This window comes from Sorex araneus, chromosome 2, assembly GCF_027595985.1.
Source record: "Sorex araneus isolate mSorAra2 chromosome 2, mSorAra2.pri, whole genome shotgun sequence".
In the NCBI taxonomy this organism is placed as follows: domain Eukaryota; kingdom Metazoa; phylum Chordata; class Mammalia; order Eulipotyphla; family Soricidae; genus Sorex; species Sorex araneus.
The window spans coordinates 19,308,159-19,326,151 of NC_073303.1; the positions used below are offsets into that span (position 1 = coordinate 19,308,159).

Sequence of the window (17,993 nt, forward strand, 5' to 3'; positions counted from 1 at the left end):
AAAATAGATCCTTCTGAGTCTCTTTCGGGACACTTCGAAAACTTCTTGTCTTCCATGAAGACAAGTCCTCCCTTGAGTCGGTCTTTGCTAAACCACATAAAATCTATCCTTTTCACGAATTCTCACCCATGGAATTCAAATTCTCAAGTGTTTATTTTTTCCTAGCTAGCTGTGTTTCTGTGCCTTCATGGTTTATAGCATGGCCACGGTCAGCTGGGTAGCTAGTCTCTACTCGGTCTTGCAGAAGTCAACGGATAGAAGGAAACTCAGTTCAGTAATCTTTGCATGGGATCCGTAGAGCTTAGAAAGCCTGAGTGGCCAGCAATATCCCTCTGAGGACATGACCTTCCTGGCTTAGAGGGACTGTGTCTGCTAAGTCAAAATTATTTTGAAAAAATTAAAGGCTGGAGATATGATACAGGCAGTAAGGCTCTTGGCCTTACTACTCATGTGTGGTCCACCCTGTTTCAGTCCTTTGTCCACATGATTCCCTCAGCATCATAGGATACTGTCCCAGAGGTCCCTGAACACTGCACTTCTAGGTGTGTCCCCAAAAGCCCCTGATCACCCCACGGTGGCCTAAATAATCTGTAGCACCACCAGGCCCTAACAACACTACTGGGTCTCTTCCCGTTAAACTGCCTGCCTTCCCCACCCACCGGGCCTCCTGAGCACTGCTTGGGAAGTTTAAAATAAAGAAGGTTTTGTGGTTCATTACATTCTGGGCCAACAAGCATGCTTTCTCTTCCCTTCTTAGCGATTTACAATTAACATGCCAAAGTCCCTCAAAAGCGTTTCCCAACTTCATCTCAACCTGTTTTTTGAATGCCCTCCTTTGATTTTAGCATTGCATACTGTTCCATAATGGAATATAACGTCCCATTGAGCACACTGACGAGCATATGATCTATGCCACCCTCTTCCCACTCCTCATTAATCAAAAGCAAGATTGATGAGGTATTTCCTTTCAAATCCACACTTTTATTTTTAGTGGAAGGCATATGAAGGCTTACCAGCCAATCTGATTTAACTCTTTTTAAAAAGGAAACCACTCATACTCCATTGAATTGTGCAGCATTGCTTATAATCTCCAAACCTCCTGTTTTTAAATCTCTGTTGGAGACATTTTGTGTTAATTAGTAGCATCTGCTCCTTGTGTCATAAGACAGAGTAATCGCATCCCCACACAAATGGTCCAAATTGCAGGTTAAGTCCTCGGCGGCCCTGTCTATGGAGCTGTTACAACTGTTTGGTATTTTCAAATGGCAAGCAGATACCTTGGTGACACATCACATGCTTTTAGAAAGCACAGTTGCTTCTTGTTTCAAACAATTGGAAATGGCAGTGGGCTTTGTTGTACATCTTTTTCTGGTTCTTTCCAGTGCTTGAGTTTCCACTGGTTGTGAGAATAATCCTAAGAGTTAAAAGAAAATTAGACCTTAGGGTGGAGGAGGAATTTGTGTCTACTGGACACTTGATGGAGAGTCTCCTTGGGCATAATAAAAGTGATGTTTCCAGAACCAGCAGTGGTCTTTTGCCAACACACAGTATCATTTAACGTCCAAGGTGGGGGCAGAGGGCAAGGATCCTCCTTTCACTTTGTGTGTCGTATTTCCCATACCAGCCAATCTGATTTAACTCTTTTTTAAAGGGAAAGCATCACAGCCATCACAACCATCACAAGCATCTGTGATGGTTGACTGTGGCTTATAAAGCATTTTAAATATCAGAAATAGGAGAGTTGTAGAGTCATGTGAAAGAATAAAAAGTTTAGTGAAGGGCTGGAGCGATAGCACAGCGGGTAGGGTGTTTGCCTTGCACGCGGCCGACCTGGGTTCGATTCCCAGCATCCCATATTGGTCCCCTGAGCACCACCAGGAGTAATTCCTGAGTGCATGAGCCAGGAGTAACCCCTGTACAACGCCGGGTGTGACCCAAAATGCAAAAAAAAATTGTTTGGTGAGGCTGTGTAGGGACCAGTGCTTGAATGTACATGGGCAGAAACACTTTCCACAGTGGAAAGAATGGAAAAGTTCTCATTTGTCACAAAATAATTAAAAGAACAATGTACACTATTATCATATGGCCTAAAGAACTTGGATATTTTGTGTTGTACAAGACCAGTGCTCTAACCCCTGAGCAGTAGGGCCTCATGGGTATTTTGTGTTTTAATCTTGTTTTCTCTGACTACTTAAAAACTGTGTTTTTTTTTCTGTGTAGAAAGCTGAGCCCATTTATTGAATTGAAAACACATCGAATGTTGTCTGATTTGTTAGTGACTCTTATTTGCCAGTGGAACATTGATTCTTTCCTTATTTTTAACTCAGTAATTGAAGTTGATAATTATTTAATAAGTAAATTCTTAATTCAAGCGGCAGTGACTGTGATGGTCTTACTCGGTGTCCTGTTCTTTTCCTGACCACTGAGAAGTTTTGGGGAGAAGAGCATTTTGCATGTAGGAGAAGACATTTAAGTGCATAGAAATATATACTTGAGATGTGCCAGAAATTTCTCTAGTAGTTAAATCATCCAGATTAACCAGACTGAAATGAGAGAATCATAGGGATATGCTTCTTCAACAGCAAGTGGTTCTAAAACCTTTCATGGGGCTGTAGTTCAGCTGTCGGTCCACACTGCTTCGCATCTGTGATGGTTGACTGTGGCTTGTAAAGCACTTTAAATATCAGAAATAGAAGAGTTGTACAGTTATGTGAAAAAGTTTGGTGAAGCTGTGTAGGGACTAGAGCTTGAATATACATAGGAAGAAACACTTTCCACAGTGGAAAGTTGACTATCAGAATGCAAAGCTCAAGTTGGAGAAAAGAAATGGTATCAGGCAGTCATGAAAATGTTTCACTTTGGACTCGTGGGCTGGCTCAAGGGCAAAAAGTCCCTGCCTTGGACCAGGGAGATGGCCCAAAGAGCTGGAGCATATGTGTTGCAATGCAGCATCTCTGGATTTGGTCCCTGGAACTGCATACCCCCCTGAACACTGAGCTGAGTAGCCCCTGACCCCTACCATGTGTGACCCCTACTCCCTGAATGTTATATAAAATTCTTAGAACAAAACCTTGCATGCCATAACTGTATTGTGTAACTATTACCGTGAAACCAGTTCCCTCCAAATACGGTGACTTCAGGCGGCAGCTATGGATGAGCTCATAGTTATGGTGAGTAGGAATCAGGAAAGCTCATAAATGAGTGTCTCTGGCTCAAGGCCTTTCATGAGTTCTAGTCAAACCCCTGACCCAGACTTGACGGCAGCTGGAGATGGGAACGTGGGGAGGTGGGTGGGATGGTAGAGACCTGCAGAGATGCAAGCACACCCCAGACACCCCTTCACTGCACAGCCTTGCCTGCCATGCCTTCTGCTTCCCTGCAGGCATCCAGGACAGGACTCAGAGTCTCTGTGTCTGTTGTCTCAGAAGTGGCATTGTGTTGCCTCTGTGGGGCTTGCTGTGCTCAACATGAGTCACTGAGTCCATAGCCAGTCCACATCCAAAGGCACAGGGTGAGACCAGGGTTTGAATTCTAAGAGATGGACTCCCTCCGACCGTGTTAGAGGCTGCCGGTGACTGTCACTTGTGCGTTTTGTCACTAGAATGTCTTAGCAGTACCTCACAGGGAACACGGGAAAATGAAGCTCTGAGATGCTTGCTTATCCTGAGCTTGTTCCATTTGGGAGAGTGACTGCTCCATCACTAGTATGGGTCCACTTGGAAATTTGGAGGGATGCATCTAAACTTGTCTCTTTCTCGTCACTTGTCAACCTGGCCTTAGAAAAGAGTCCAGAACCTTAACTAGTTTTCTTTTATCACTGTCCTCATGGGACTACCTTGGTCCATGTTAGATGGATCAAGATTTATTAGATCTTGCCTTATTTTTATAGAAGTCTAGATGGGGCTCTCTTTTCTCAACCTTGAAGTCTAGATGGGGTCTCTCTTTTCTCAACCTTGTCCCCTCATGGTGTTTTTCTTCACACAAATGGAATGATCTCATAACGCATTTTATTACTTCCTCCAAGAATTCAAGTGCTGGGGCTGGAGCAATAGTACAGCAGGGAGGGCATTTGCCTTGCACGCAGCCGACCCGGGTTCGATTCCAAGCATCCCATATGGTCCTCTGTGCACTGCCAGGGGTGATTCCTGAGTGCAGAGCCAGGAGTAACCCCTTGCATTGCCAGGTGTGACCCAAAAAGAAAAAAAAAAAGAATTCAAGTGCCTTGCCATTTTACTTAAACAGACAGAGTCTTGATAATAGCTTACACATCCTTTTCTGATTTATTTTTTTCTGTGTTATTGTACAAAATGATATGTATATGATAAACACGTTCTATATGTATTTCTGGATGAACACATATTTGTGTGCTACTAGAATTTGCTTTATGAATGATGTAAGATGAGGATGGGGGGAATGGAGAGAGCTCAGTGGGCTGAGTGCACGGTTTGCATGCAGTGGGCCTGGATTTGTTCTCTGGCATCACATGCCACTGGAGCACCATGCTAGGAGTAGTCTCTGAGCACTTCCAGGTGTGACCTGAAAAATGTATAAAAGATAAGGCTGTAATTTTTTCCAAGAAAGACCTGATTTTTTCCAGCACTATTTATTAAATAGAGTACCCACTCCCCTACCAGAGTAATATTGCACCACAAGCCTATATTCTTCGTATGCAGTTTGCGTCTCATGATTAAATTTTAGATTAAAATTATTCCTAATGGATCCTGTAAGATGTAATTGTCTTTGAAGGTATTTCATTTGATATGGTACATGAATATATCCCATGTTCTCAAGAACATAGAGAAGCCAGTCGAAATGCAACTGTGAATTAATTACGAAAGCCACCTCATGTCCCTTTCTTTGATAATCAAGGAGCTGCTTCTCCTTAGGACCTTCCAACTTAAATGTAAAAATTCGTGAAAACCATAACATTAAGATCCAATGAATCTTTTCGACTTTTAGTCACTGGTTCTGATTTATGTTAATGAGACTCATGGTCATCAATAGTCACTGAGGAGCTGCTGATACCAGAAAAATTGGAATGCCCAAAAATGATCACAAAAAATGCCTATCAAACGAAAGAGCCCTGGAAGGATACTGTTTGGAGTGAAATCTTGGCTTATCTAGCCAGTGTGCAGTCTCATGTGGCAGGTCTGTGTTAGGACTTTGGCTTTCTTTCCTGCCGTCTCAACTTCCAATCTAATTGCTATTTATAATGTCAACTGCAAATGGGAGTGGGTTGGCAAAGGAGATTAAACTCAAGGCATTTTTTAATATGACATTAAATTTTATTTCCTACTTGGATCTTGTTATGGTGATAATCTTGTCTCATCTGCCACTAATCACACTTTTAAGGCAATTCTGTGTTCATATAGTTTGGAGTTTACATGGAATTAGTCACTGTCACTGTCACTGTCATCCTGTTGCTCATCGATTTGTTTGAGCGGGCACCAGTAACATCTCTCATTGAGAGAATTATTGTTACTGTGTTTGGCATATCCAATATGCACAGGTAGCTTGCCAGGCTCTGCCATGCGGGCTCGATACTCTCGGTAGCTTGCTGGGCTCTCCGAGAGGGGCGGAGGAATTGAACTCGGGTGGGCTGCATGAAAGGCGACCGCTCAACTGGTAAGGCCTATATATGTAAATCTCCCCCTTATTTACAACTGCAAATGAGAGTGGTAGGTGAGGGAGATTAAACTTGTTTGTTTGTTTTTGTTAGTTACTAGCAACAATGATGAGCAATGTGTCAAAGGAGGATATGTACGGGAATTCTTGCTGAAAAGGCTGGTGGAATTGTCAGTGGTTTGTGTTTCATAAAAATTGCCTCTGCCTTGTTGCACCGTGCGGAGTGGAGGGTCTGCTCTAACCCCCGATGGATTCTTCTGAAGTCCTTGTACCCTATCAGGAGAGCTCAGCATGGAAAAACAGATCTTACAGAACTGAGTCCTGATTTTGCTTAATTTCTTTCCTCTTCAGCGATGTGTATAAGCCCTGCTCCTCAGTTCAAAGGCCTTGACCCTCAACTCCTAATGGAGCTGTATAGCCTCGCCCTCATTTATTTTTCTCCTCTTTGTGACAAAAATATAGTCTAGAAATGAATAGCTTCTTTAGGGCAAAAACAAAACAGAAAGAGAGCGAGCGAGCGAGAGAACACACGATGAGAGAGTATTTTGCTTTCACTAGAACTTTTCCAATACCCCCACATTCTGCTCCATTCTGTGACTTCCTGACCACTCAGAGGCAGGAGAAATTAAACCCAGAGTCAAAGTACAGATGAAATTGCTGTGTGCCTTGAAGGAGAAACCTGGGCCAGTGGCTTCCTTTGGGGAAAAAAAGTTTGAATTATGTACAAGTGGCCCCTTCCTGGTAGAAAATATCTGTAGCACTGTAGCACTGTCGTCCCGTTGTTCATCGATTTGCTCAAGCGGGCACAAAATATCAGGTTATAAAATTGGCAACAAATACAAGAAAGGCAGAAATGCAGCCTCGATATGTATTTTTATTTGAGTTAAAAGAAGACCAAGGGCTGAAGAGATAGTATAGGGGGTCAGATGCTTGCCTTGTATGAGGCTAACCCCAGCTTGTTCCCAGCACTTCCTGGTCTCTTGACCCAGGAATCCGTGAGCCCCAAGGTATATGGATCAAAACCAGTGCTAACACCCCTCCCCCTCACCCCCCAGAAAAAAAAAAAGAGGAGATTGACACCATTAACTGGTGGAGGGCTTGCTCCGTGTCCTGTCTGCAAATTCTGCTTCTACCAAATCCTAAGCTAGAGTTTGTCATGTGTGGAACTTTCTGGTTCACTTTGACTGATGTCACTTTTTGTTACCGTTCCACATTTGAGTGGGAGCTAAGTTAGATTACACCAAAACACTCACAAAAATCATTACAACCTCACTTTCGGTGGGTACAAATAACCCCCGAGAAAGACAGTTTTATGTTGCCAGTTTCAGGCGCTAGCGTTCCCATCTTGACTGGAACGAGAATGGCCTTCAGTACAGCCCATCCGCTTAAACTTTCGCCGGGCGCTGCTCTCTCCTCCTCCTCCATGTGAAGTGCCCACATGAGTCTCACCACAAATATCTAAACTCCACAAAAATCCTTTTGAAAAATGTCGTGTGTTCTATAAAGGGATACAAGGCTTTCAAGGAATTGATTAGTCATATGACAAGTGAATGAGGCGTTAAAAAACACTTCTTCTACCAACTGGAACCCTGGATGAAGGGATCTTTGATAAGGCCTCAGCTCCTGTGGCAATTCTGTTTGCAGAAAGATGTAGAATTTAGTCATGATGTCTTCCACTATGATTTCCAGATAGACGAGGAAGAACTCATGAACAGCCAAAGAATGCAGACGTCTGTTCATGCTCTCCAAAGTTCCAGTGGGCCCTATCGAAAGCCCAAAGTGGGTGTGTTTGTCTGAGCATGATAGAACAATCTGCCCTGAGACAACTTAGTATTTGAAGGACACAAGGTAGAGAATTTTCTAGAACAACCTTGTCACCCATACTTTTCGTGTGTGAGTTTTATCAGCTGCTCCGAGTAGGCTAGAAATGCATCATTTATTCGTTTCTTATCTAGTGTGTAAATAACTGCTGTCTTTCAACTCTGGTGGGGAATGGATTTATCCAGATGGATTCAGAACAGAAATTTGGTGTATCAATGGATATCTGTAGTGCACAATGGAAACTCTTCTCTCTCTTGTACTTCATCTCTTTCCTGCTTCAGTCCTAGTCGCCCTTTGTCAACATACAATATTAACATGCGCTCTAGTATCCGGAATCTGTGATGAGAAGAATCAGATGAATTTCAGTTTGAAACAGAACTTTCGCCCCTTTGTTTCACCTGCATGTCAGGACCTTCAGTTTTTTTCAAAAATCCTTTCATTCAGTGAGTCAACCTGAAATTGGACGGCACATCCCCACGGTAGTTTCTCAGAGGCAGTTCCTACCTTGGTAGGTATGTTGTGCGCGCTTGCTTGCTTTCTCCCCAGCTCCTGCTCCCCAAGTATTTCAGGGCACCATACGGAGATTAGTTCTGTGATAGCTTCATTCTGCTAATCAACATGCTTGTTTGAGGTTATAAAATCTACACCTGAAAAAAGCCAGGGATTTCCCCCTCCCCCCGTCTGAATCTCAATGAACTGCTTGCCGGGGCATTTTCATTCTGTCTTGTTTTGTTTTACTGCAGCACACTGGAGCAAAATGAGAGTTGAGTTGGAAGCCTCCCCAGTCGTGCTGCTGCCGATCGTGAGAAAGCGAGAGGGTGGACTTCAGCCTGCAGGAAAGGTCTTGAAACACGTGAGGTTCGGGGTAAGTCAATGGGAGGATGTGGCATGTGTGAGCTTTCAATGTCGTCAGTCCTATCTTCGTCTTTTTTAGTAGCGTATTTTAGGAGCACCTCTTTCTTTTGTAAAATTTTTTAAAAAAAGTTTTAATTAAAGAAGTGTGATCTCCAAATTTATTGGTAGTTGAGTTTTAGGCATCTGATATTTCAGCGCCAATCCCACCACCAGTGTCAGCTTCCCTCCGAGAGTGAGTGCTCCCCCTTACCCCGACCCCAGCTTATCTCACCTGTGAGCTTGACAGGCACATTGCATAGTCCCAGTGGTTGGGGCTTCGATCTCAACAACTCTTTCAATGTTGTTGAGTCCATGTTTTGGATATATGGCTATACACTCATCCATATCACCAGTATAGCCAAAGCCCTGAACTTCTTTTCTCTTCTTCTTCTCCATCCCCCCACCCCTTGATTTCTTTCCTCCTCTGTCCTTTTCCACTCTAAACACTTGGGGCATGAGTGATCTAGACCTTCCCCCCTTTACTACATTTCCTCATCTGGTATTTTATATATTTGAGATAAGGGAGATCACCTGCCTTTCTTCTTCTGGCTTGCTTCACTCAACATGGTATTTCCCAGTTCCAACCAGGTTTGAGCAAATTGCATGATTTCATGGTTTCTTGCAGCTGCATAGTATTCCATTGTGTATATGTATCACATCTTCATAAAATGGCTATCTAGGGGGCTGGAGCGATAGCACAGCGGGTAGGGCGTTTGCCTTGCACGCGGCCGACCCGGGTTCGATTCCCAGCATCCCATATGGTCCCCTGAGCACCGCCAGGGAGTGATTCCTGAGTGCAGAGCCAGGAGTAACCCCTGTGCACCGCCAGGTGTGACCCAAAAAGCAAAAAAAAAAAAAAAAAAAAATGGCTATCTATCATTGGACACCTAGGTTGATTCCATATCTTAGCTGTTGTGCTGAGCGCCGCAGTGAATCATGGTGTGCATATGTCCATTGGAATCAGTGTTTTTATGTCCTTCGGGGTAGTATTGGTGGGTCACGTGGTAGTTCAATTCTAAGTTTACTGAGAACTCTCTGGGAGCAAAAGGAACGCTCATCCACTGCTGGTGGGAATGTTGTCTGGCACAACCAGTCACGTCTTCTGTGGAGTCCTAGGACATCCTCTTCTCTGTAATCGTAACAGCAGGGCATTTTAGCAAAAGATGCTTGGGAGATGGAGACCAAAGAGAGCAACTACAAGTACCTAAGCAGAACGTATTTGTTTCTGAAATTTGCACAATAGTAGGAGTAGACTGCATTTGTTTTTTTAAAAAAGAGACCAAAAAGTAAAAACAAAAACCCAGTATCCAGCAGCCGAACACATAAGCGGTGAACAAATGACATTCTAGCTCTTCTGTTTTGGAGTACATGGGATTGGTTTAGGATGTTGGCAAGTGTATTACTTGTAGTGAATTATTGAGACAGGCCAGGTGGGAAGAAATAAGAGTTTTTAAGTCACATTTTATGTATGCTTGTTGTGTATCCCAAAATGGATGAAATAGTCCCTACTCACCCTCTTTCCCCTGCTGGCTGTTGGAGGACAATGAAACAATCACAGGAGGTGGCAGAAGCTTTAGGTGAAATTGGGGAGCACTTTATCTATTTGCTCATTACAAAAGGTAGATTTTTTCCCCCAGGTCAGTGATTTTTTTTCTCCTATAAAAGGAGTAGAAGACCAAATAAGTTTGGGCAACCTCTGTCTTAAATTAAAAGAAGAAAGAAAGAAAATTTTTTTAAGAAAGCATCAGCAACAACAAAAGAAACAAACAAAACAAAACACGGTGTTCTGAACACCAGTCTTGACGAGGAACTGAAATTTAAAGGTGCTAAACTAGAAATAAATAAATTCCAAACTGCAGAACGAAGTAATCTTCATGTCCAGTGGCGTTCTTTCGGCCCCATTCATTGTATTTCTTGGAAACGGCATCCTCTAATGAAAGTCCCATTCTGCCCATCTTTGGGGGTGATCTCGGACAGCTTACTCATCCTCTTGGGATGAGTCACTTAAAAAAACTCGAATACAGGCCTCCTGATCTCCAGGGTCTCCAGCATATTTAAAATCCAGCCATTCATGCTAGCCAAATGAGATAATTACACCCTTTGATTCTTGTTGCACCAGATTTATTGTGTGCCCTCTCATTATTTACCAGGGAGTACAGGGTGTGTGGGCGGGGGTGCTCATTGGACCTGCCAGACTGGCATGGAGGGCTTGAACACGGGGCGGAGGGTGTTCCTTCTCCTTTTTGATGCCTATCTAGTTAACCAACCCTTTGGTGTCAGGCCTTGCAGTATCTTCTGTTAATAACTGATTCCCTTGCAGCATTAACGGAAATATGGCAGAGTGTTACATGAATGGAATAGTATTCAGAAACACACGGAGGCTGCTTCTGCATGGCTGTCCTTTCTCTTTCTTGAAGAGCTCTCATTTCTTTTTTCATCTTTGTATGTTCTCATACAAATGGGATGGGGTATCTGCCCATTCTTTAGCCCCATGGAACCCTGGATTTGTCTTTATGTTGGGTAGAAGTTGTTTTTTTTTTCTTACGAGTCAGTCCTTTTCTGCAACTGAGCAATGAATGGCAGTTTAAATGATACTCATGTGTCACTTTTGTTAGCAGCTGGCTTTCTGCCTCAGAGTGGTGCATTATTTGGGTTTTGCAATGGCATTTTCCCCTCTCTCATAAGTGGTGAATCACAAAGTCAAGGAGCTCACAGAAATGCACAAATGCAGCAGAATAAAAATGCAGACGATAGTGCCGGAAACACTGGTTTTATGATGTTTCTGGTGATAGCATCCTTTCTGTACCCAGCACCGAGAAAGCCTCTTCACCTGTGTGGTGGTTGTGTTGGAGCCCACAGCGGCATCTCAGGGACACTGTGCTTTGTGGTCCCTGGGCATGCTCAGTGAAGAGGTTTGAGTGAGATGGTTGCAGAGGGCTGACCCTTTGCAAGTCACAGGTTTTAAGTTCATGATTCTACTCCCTGTTTGTTTGGGAACTGCTACACCAATCAAGCTGGCCTCTCAAAAAAATAGCAACTGAACTGATAGCTCTGTGTTCTCTATGCTGCTTGGTGGGTGTCTGCTTAGACCCCGTCTGTGTTACACACAACTCAGGGGCAGCGATCTACCTTTACAACCTCCTGGGTGGAGACCACCTGATCACGTGGCTTCACGTCGCAGATTTAGCACCCTCGAGCTCTGTGGGCCAAGTTTCGGGGCACGTGTAGGCTTGCCAATGCATTGCAGCTGACTCTTCTGCTAACTCACGTTTGAGAGCAAGTCTTCATCTTCATCTCCATCTTCGCCTTCATCCTCTTCTTACCTCAGTGTAGGCCGAGGTAATTGTAGACCTAGAGGGTATAGGAGACCCCCAAGAAGCAGTTGCATATGGATCTAAAGAACTCAGTGTCACGAAGTCTGCCCCGACCTCCCTTCCTGTTCTCTCACCTTCCCCGGATCACCAGCCGGCCCCTTTCTTCGCCATCTTTTGTCTACCTGTGCAGAGTATCTGCCTTCCTCAAAGGCTTTTCTGCGAAGCTCTTCAAGCCATGTTTTCTTCCCCCCACTGGGGCACATCAGTAACTTCGGTCTAAGGCTGGTGTTGCTCAGCCTCGGGGGCCTGGGAGGAAGGACCAGGAGGCAAACTGGGAGGATGAGCTAGAGACAAACAGATGCCTGTGCACCTTGAAGCTCTCTCCTTGGCTCCCGAAGCCACGTCTGCTGTTCTCGGCACTTGGTCTGGAGTGGTTTCCCTTTCAGCTATCATGGCCCCCGAGGAGGTTGTCAGTGTTGGTGTCAGTGTTGGTGGCGGGAGAGCCGTCCCTGTGCTCAAAGGGATCAAGTTAAGCTTCAGCGGGTCGACGTCAAAGCAGCTGCAGTGGCAGCAGCGAATACAGGATTTGAATCTGATGTTAACAGACTGCACAGAGGCTCCGCCCAGGAGGTGATGGGCTCATTCAGGGCGGATGCCGAACTGAAGAATCCGAAGAAGCCACACACCAGCCTAGGAAAGGAGCAAGTGGGTCCATGGGATATTTAGTTGCTGCCAAATAACCACTGCCAAGTGCACCCAACCCTTGGGGGAGAACGAGGTTTTTGTGTGTGCCCGAGCCAAACATAGGCTGAGTCACAGTTTGCCTCTGACAACCAGTTGCCCATCGGGAATGAGGTGTGTGATAACAGGTGCACTGTGTTAGCATGCACGTGTAGTGGCAAGATGCCATCTTCTTGGACTTTCATCTGGGCCTGATGATGGGGCTTTTGGGTGGCGGCGAGTTATGCAGATTGTTCGCATATTCCCAGGTAAGTCGAAGAAAAATAGGAACGAGTTGCCATAGTAGTAAGATCAAGGGCAAAAGAAGTTTTTTAGGTTGTGCTTCCTGAAACTCTCTGCATTTTCCTCTGTAGGGCTCCTCTCTCTCTCTCTCTCTCTCTCTCTCTCTCTCTCTCTCTGTGTGTGTGTGTGTGTGTGTGTGTGTGTGTGTGTGTGTGTATGTTCCCAGCAACTCTGGAAGAGAAGTGTATAATTACTGATGTCACTTCCTGGAGCTCAGTTAAAGATTCATAGGTAGAAAAAGAACCAGGGTCAAAATTCAGAACAGGAGAAAGTGTGTGATTTGAGTGACAAACCAGCCGCTGTTGTGGCCATTCTGGAGGTCTTTCCTGGTGAAGGGAGTGTCCCTTACAGGTAGCCTGCTGTGGATGGAAAAGAAGAACGTGGTTTCTGAAAGAACCTTGTTTAGCTGGAAACGGTGCCACGGTGCCACTTGTGTTGTTCGCCCTGGGCATGCTGCAGAGCTGCAGGGTGGCCAGACCCAAAGCTGACAGAAATCAGCCAAAGGACTGGAGAGATAGTACAGTGGGTGGGTGCTTGCCCTGTACACAGTCCACCCGGGTTTGATCCCAGTACCCCATAGGATCCTCTGAATCCTGCCATGAGTGATTCCTGAGTGTGGAGCTAAGAGTAAGCTCTGATGAGCACTTCTAGGTGTGACGGGGAGAGAGAGAGAGAGGGAGAGAGAGAGAGAGAGAGAGAGAGAGAGAGAGAGAGAGAGAGAGAGAGAGAGAGAGAGAGAGAGAGAGAGAGATCAGCCAAGAGCTGTCATTCAGTACCCTGTCTGCAAGTGACAGCCCTTCACACACTCTCCTGGGCGGTGGGTTTCCTTGGGTGCTGACGCCGCTGTTCTCTAAAGCATTCCCAAGCATTCCTTCTCGGAAATATGTTGTAACTCACTCCTCCTGCTGATGCTATCACGGACTCATCATTGCATCAGCCCTGCAGAGTTGTGTGGTTTGGTGGAACTGTGAGTGAAACCACACCCGTTCAGGAAATGCAGTGAGTTGTCTCCTCCTAGGCCATCCTCACAACGGCTGTCAGTTTGCTGGGAAGGTTCCCTGTCTAGGCGAAAATTGGAGGGCTTTGAAGAGAGGTATTTGCTGGGCCTCCGAAGGTGTCAGAGTGAAACTGCCATATTTGCACTGTTGCCATGGTAACCGCTACTCACGCCTGCTCCTTGTGGTTCCTGTGTACCCTGCAGGCCTCCTGGAGCTACTGCCGTATGCATTCTTGGGCCCTGGACTTGGCTTGCTCTCTTTAGAGTTAAAGATCATTTGTTTGGGAACCGGAGAGGTAGTGCAGGAGGCTAAGGCACTTGCCTTGCTTGCAGTAGCGGACTCCAGTTCACAGCTGTTATTCCCTAAGCATGACCAGAAGTGACCCTTGAGCACAGAGCCAGGAGTAAGTTGTGAGCACCACCAGATGTGGCTCAACCCTTTTTCCCTAGCCCCCCGGCCCCGAAAAAAAAAAAAAATCCTAGAATCAGAGCCATAGGATAGTGGATAGGGCGTTTTTGCTTTGCACGCGGCTAACCCAGGTTGGATCCCCAGCATCCCATATAGTCCCCCGAGCACCGCCAGGAATAATTCCTGAATGCAGAGCCAGGAGTAACCCCTGAACATCGCCGGTATGACCCAAAAAGCCAAAAGTAACAACAACAACAACAAACAACAACAACAACAACAACAACAAACAATCCTCCCAGTTGGCTCTGGACTGTTTTATCGTACAGGTGCCCCACCTTGAGTCTAAAGTTTATAAGCTCCATGTTAGACGAACAGCCCCACCATCCATCTGCTTCTAGGTGCTTCTTTGCTCCCTCACCTCTGGGACTTCACCCCTTGGTCCCAGGCTGCGGTTTCGCCCGGTGTGTTCTAGCCTCCATACTCTGCTCCATCTCCTCGCCTCTGTTGTTTCAGGCCAGAAGTGCCACTTGCCTGAACTTCTGCAGCTGCTTTCAAGAGAGTCTTCTTAAGTCTCTCCTGTCTGGATTCCAATCATTCTGTTACTTGGGAGAGTATCTCCCTAAGTCAAGACTCTGATGGAGTCAGCTCGAAAACCCTTCGTGGCACATGAACCTGTAACGTGGGGCTTGTTTCACACAAGTTTAAGAATGAAATTCGTATTTCCAAGTATAGGAAGTATATCCGTATTGATCACAGAGTAGCAATAACAGTATTTTCCTGCCAACAGAGTGCAAGTAAACAAGTAAATAAGGCGAAGGTGCAGTTTTCCCAATCCGAGCAAGAGGTGTTTTTGTTTTAGGTTTTTTTTTTTTTTTCTGTCTCTGAAAGCAGTATTCCTTTTGCTATTTTCCATTAGCTTCATGGGATGAAACTAAAGGGGAAAAAAAGGAAATGGGTTTTATGCACTTTTCTTGCAGGATGAGCTTGAATTTTATGGCACGGCCTTGAGAACCCCGAGGAATTCTTTAGCCCCCCATCTTTGCCATCCCCTCCACCTCACTTCCCATCTCTCCATACATTTTTTTTTCCTTTCAGGGCCTTTTGTATATGTTAGTAGCCTTTTTCTTTTTTCGCATCGACTCTTCTGCATGAAAATTTTCTATACCCCGTGAATTCCTCATTCTGGGAGCCCTAATGGAACACTTCCTCTTCCTGTGTTATCCTACTTACTGCAGTTCTTTGTTTATGTAGCTCCCTCTTGGATTGCTCAGGAGGGCAGAGATTGGTTTTTATTTTAAACTTTGCTTTCCAAGTAGTAAGCCAGTTGTTGCACATAATATAGTAGACAGCCAGATGAAAGGAAAGAACTCATTTAGAAATATACAAATACTCCTTCAGGGAAGATTTCATTTTCCAGATAAGCTCAGCACTATTAACTGTGTCATAAGAATTACAAAATGTAGCTGTTTGGGTTAAATAAATTGTACAAAATGATTTGATTCAGCACCATGCCATTTTAACTCAACTATTTGAGTAAATCTTTGGTATTGGAGAGGTCTGATATCAGGTAGAATCAGTTCAGCTTAATAGTCATATTTGTGAAGTTCTTAGAAATAGCTTTTAAAACTGCCTTTATGTCATGACAAATCATATCAGTAAAATTAGAAATACAAGGAAATGACACACCCAGTGCTGGCAACATTTTATGAATATGTGGTAATTTTTTTTTCTCCAGGGAATTTAAAATGCTAAGACTGGATAAAGGATGATGTAACGTTTTTAATTCTGACCAGCTATTCAACTCAAGAAATAAACTTGCTACTATTTTTATTTTTTTCATGTCTAAAGTCCTCCCTTTAGTGAAAACAAAAAAATAGAAGAGATGTCTTGTTTCAGATAAAATAGAAAACCATTTCCCAAATTAATGTGGCCTTCTCAGAAATTTCTTTTCAAAGGGAAAAGGTGTTTTCTAATATCACGTGAAAAATGCCACTAAAAATCTTGACTTGCCCTTGTGAATAAGGAATGTGGAATGGGATTTTATGGAGAGATCAATGTGCATATCTCTTTAATCAACAGTTTGACATGTTATTACATCGTAGATATTATATACACACTGTTTTATTAATGTTTAGCATCAGTAAGTTCGAAAGAGAGGATTTTAGTTTATAACTGGATGGGGGCGGGGCAGTAGGGCATGATATTCTTCCCCAAGCTTCTATTTTCTGGTCTATGAAATCATGACAAAAGTTGAACCATCATTAGATGACAAATTAAGAAATTGGCCAGCCCACCACATGTCTAGAATGACTACTGACTTGGATGCATTTGGTACCCACAATACTTCAGGCCAGTTTGTCTAATTTTCCCAGTGGAGTACCTTTGCAGAATCCCTTATGTTTTCTGTCCTGAGCATCCCACTCTTTGAGAAGTCTGACCCTTTTTTGCTCTTTAGACGCTTCGAACTGAAATTTACCATGACTTCTGGTGAGTGAAGGCAGATTTACTGTTCATCATCTTAGTTCATCTCTGTGGCACCATCCAGCAGGGCTGCTGCTTTTTTCTGGAGACTGCTGTGGTTTCACTTACCGGGAGCTACAGACCATCATGTGGCTCTTTCTTAAGAGCCAGTACTTGAAAGCATCCTAATTGCCTATTGACAACTCAAGAAGGCGAGAGACAATTGCGGTCATTTCATCTTTCAGGCCTTTCCATTGTTGTAGGTGCTTATCATGAACCTCCCTCTGCAGATTTTGCGTAGGGGTCCCGAGGGTGCTGTTGGGACTGCATCTCAACTCAGTTGTCTTGAGTTGGTTAGCACCAGGGGAAGTGTCCGTAATGGGTATGGCCTCGATTAGGAAGGTGGTGAGAAGACCATTCTTCATGGGCTGTTAGGGATCTGAATCCAGAACAGAATACCTTGCCGGATCTCACAGCTTTACAATTCTGCCTTCAAAATACTGATTACGGTCACCAGAGCTGACTTTTTTTCCCCCCCCAAGCAAGACACAATACATCACTCCAGTGCTCTTGTGGAACCCTGTAATAATAATGATAGTGAAGAGAATACAAGGTTACTAAGGGAAACATCTGGAGTTTGAATTAAAAACCTGCCCTTAGTAGGTGTATAACATCTGAGCAAGTTGCTTAGCCCTTTTAGACCTCCATTGACGTGCCCATGAGATAGGAAAAGTGGGACTGCGTCTCTCTGAGTTGTAAAAATGAAAATGAGTTCATGCAGGTAAAGCTTTCCAAAGTGTTAGCTATTATTACCGTGTCATTTTCACGACATTCCATCAGACAGTTACTTCCCTCATAATGGAAGTTTTTTTCAGCCTTCTACTTTATTCTGAGTGCCTTCCTCCGAGTGGAACTTCTGAATTTATCCACGGGAAGGAAAAGTGGTCCATGCGGGCAGGCTCCTTCAGGGAAGATGCGAAAATGCCGTGAGTGCGGCACTAGGGAGAGAGTGGCAAAGGCGACAGAGACTTTGAATTAGACAGAGACCAGACAGGGGGAGAGCTCGGTTGTATTTGGAGAACCCCCGAGGACCTGGTTGGTCCCGTGTAAGTGTGTGAATCGGAATCAAGAGAGATGACAAGTGAATGGCAGTCATGCTGTTCATCATGTGAGTTCTTGAGTATCTAGTGGATGTATATCAGACTCTGGGCTTGGTGCTTTATATGACTCTATCCTGACCATGACTCCCTGTTACCCAGGTTTCAGAGGGGAACAATGGAGTTAGTGCCATGTTGAGGGTCGGCATTTTGTCTTAACTGATGGAGAGCTATTGCAGATTTCAGATGGGAGCACCCATGATTAGACTTAGCACCTGCTCTCGTCATGTCAGTTCCCCTAAAGTTAGTGACACCTCATATGAAACCCTGTATTCATATGGGGACCAGCTCTT

General features: G+C 44.4%; 1 protein-coding gene across 10 annotated transcripts in view; it reads left to right on the top strand.

Moving 5' to 3' along the window:
• ATXN1 (ataxin 1) overlaps positions 1–17,993 on the top strand; it is a 454,093-nt gene that overhangs the window by 104,839 nt on the left and 331,261 nt on the right. For all 10 annotated transcript variants that reach the window (XM_055125681.1, XM_055125678.1, XM_055125684.1 and 7 more), the window contains one exon: positions 8,190–8,311. The gene's annotated coding sequence lies outside the window, so the exon portion shown is untranslated. The remainder of the gene's footprint in view (positions 1–8,189; positions 8,312–17,993) is intronic.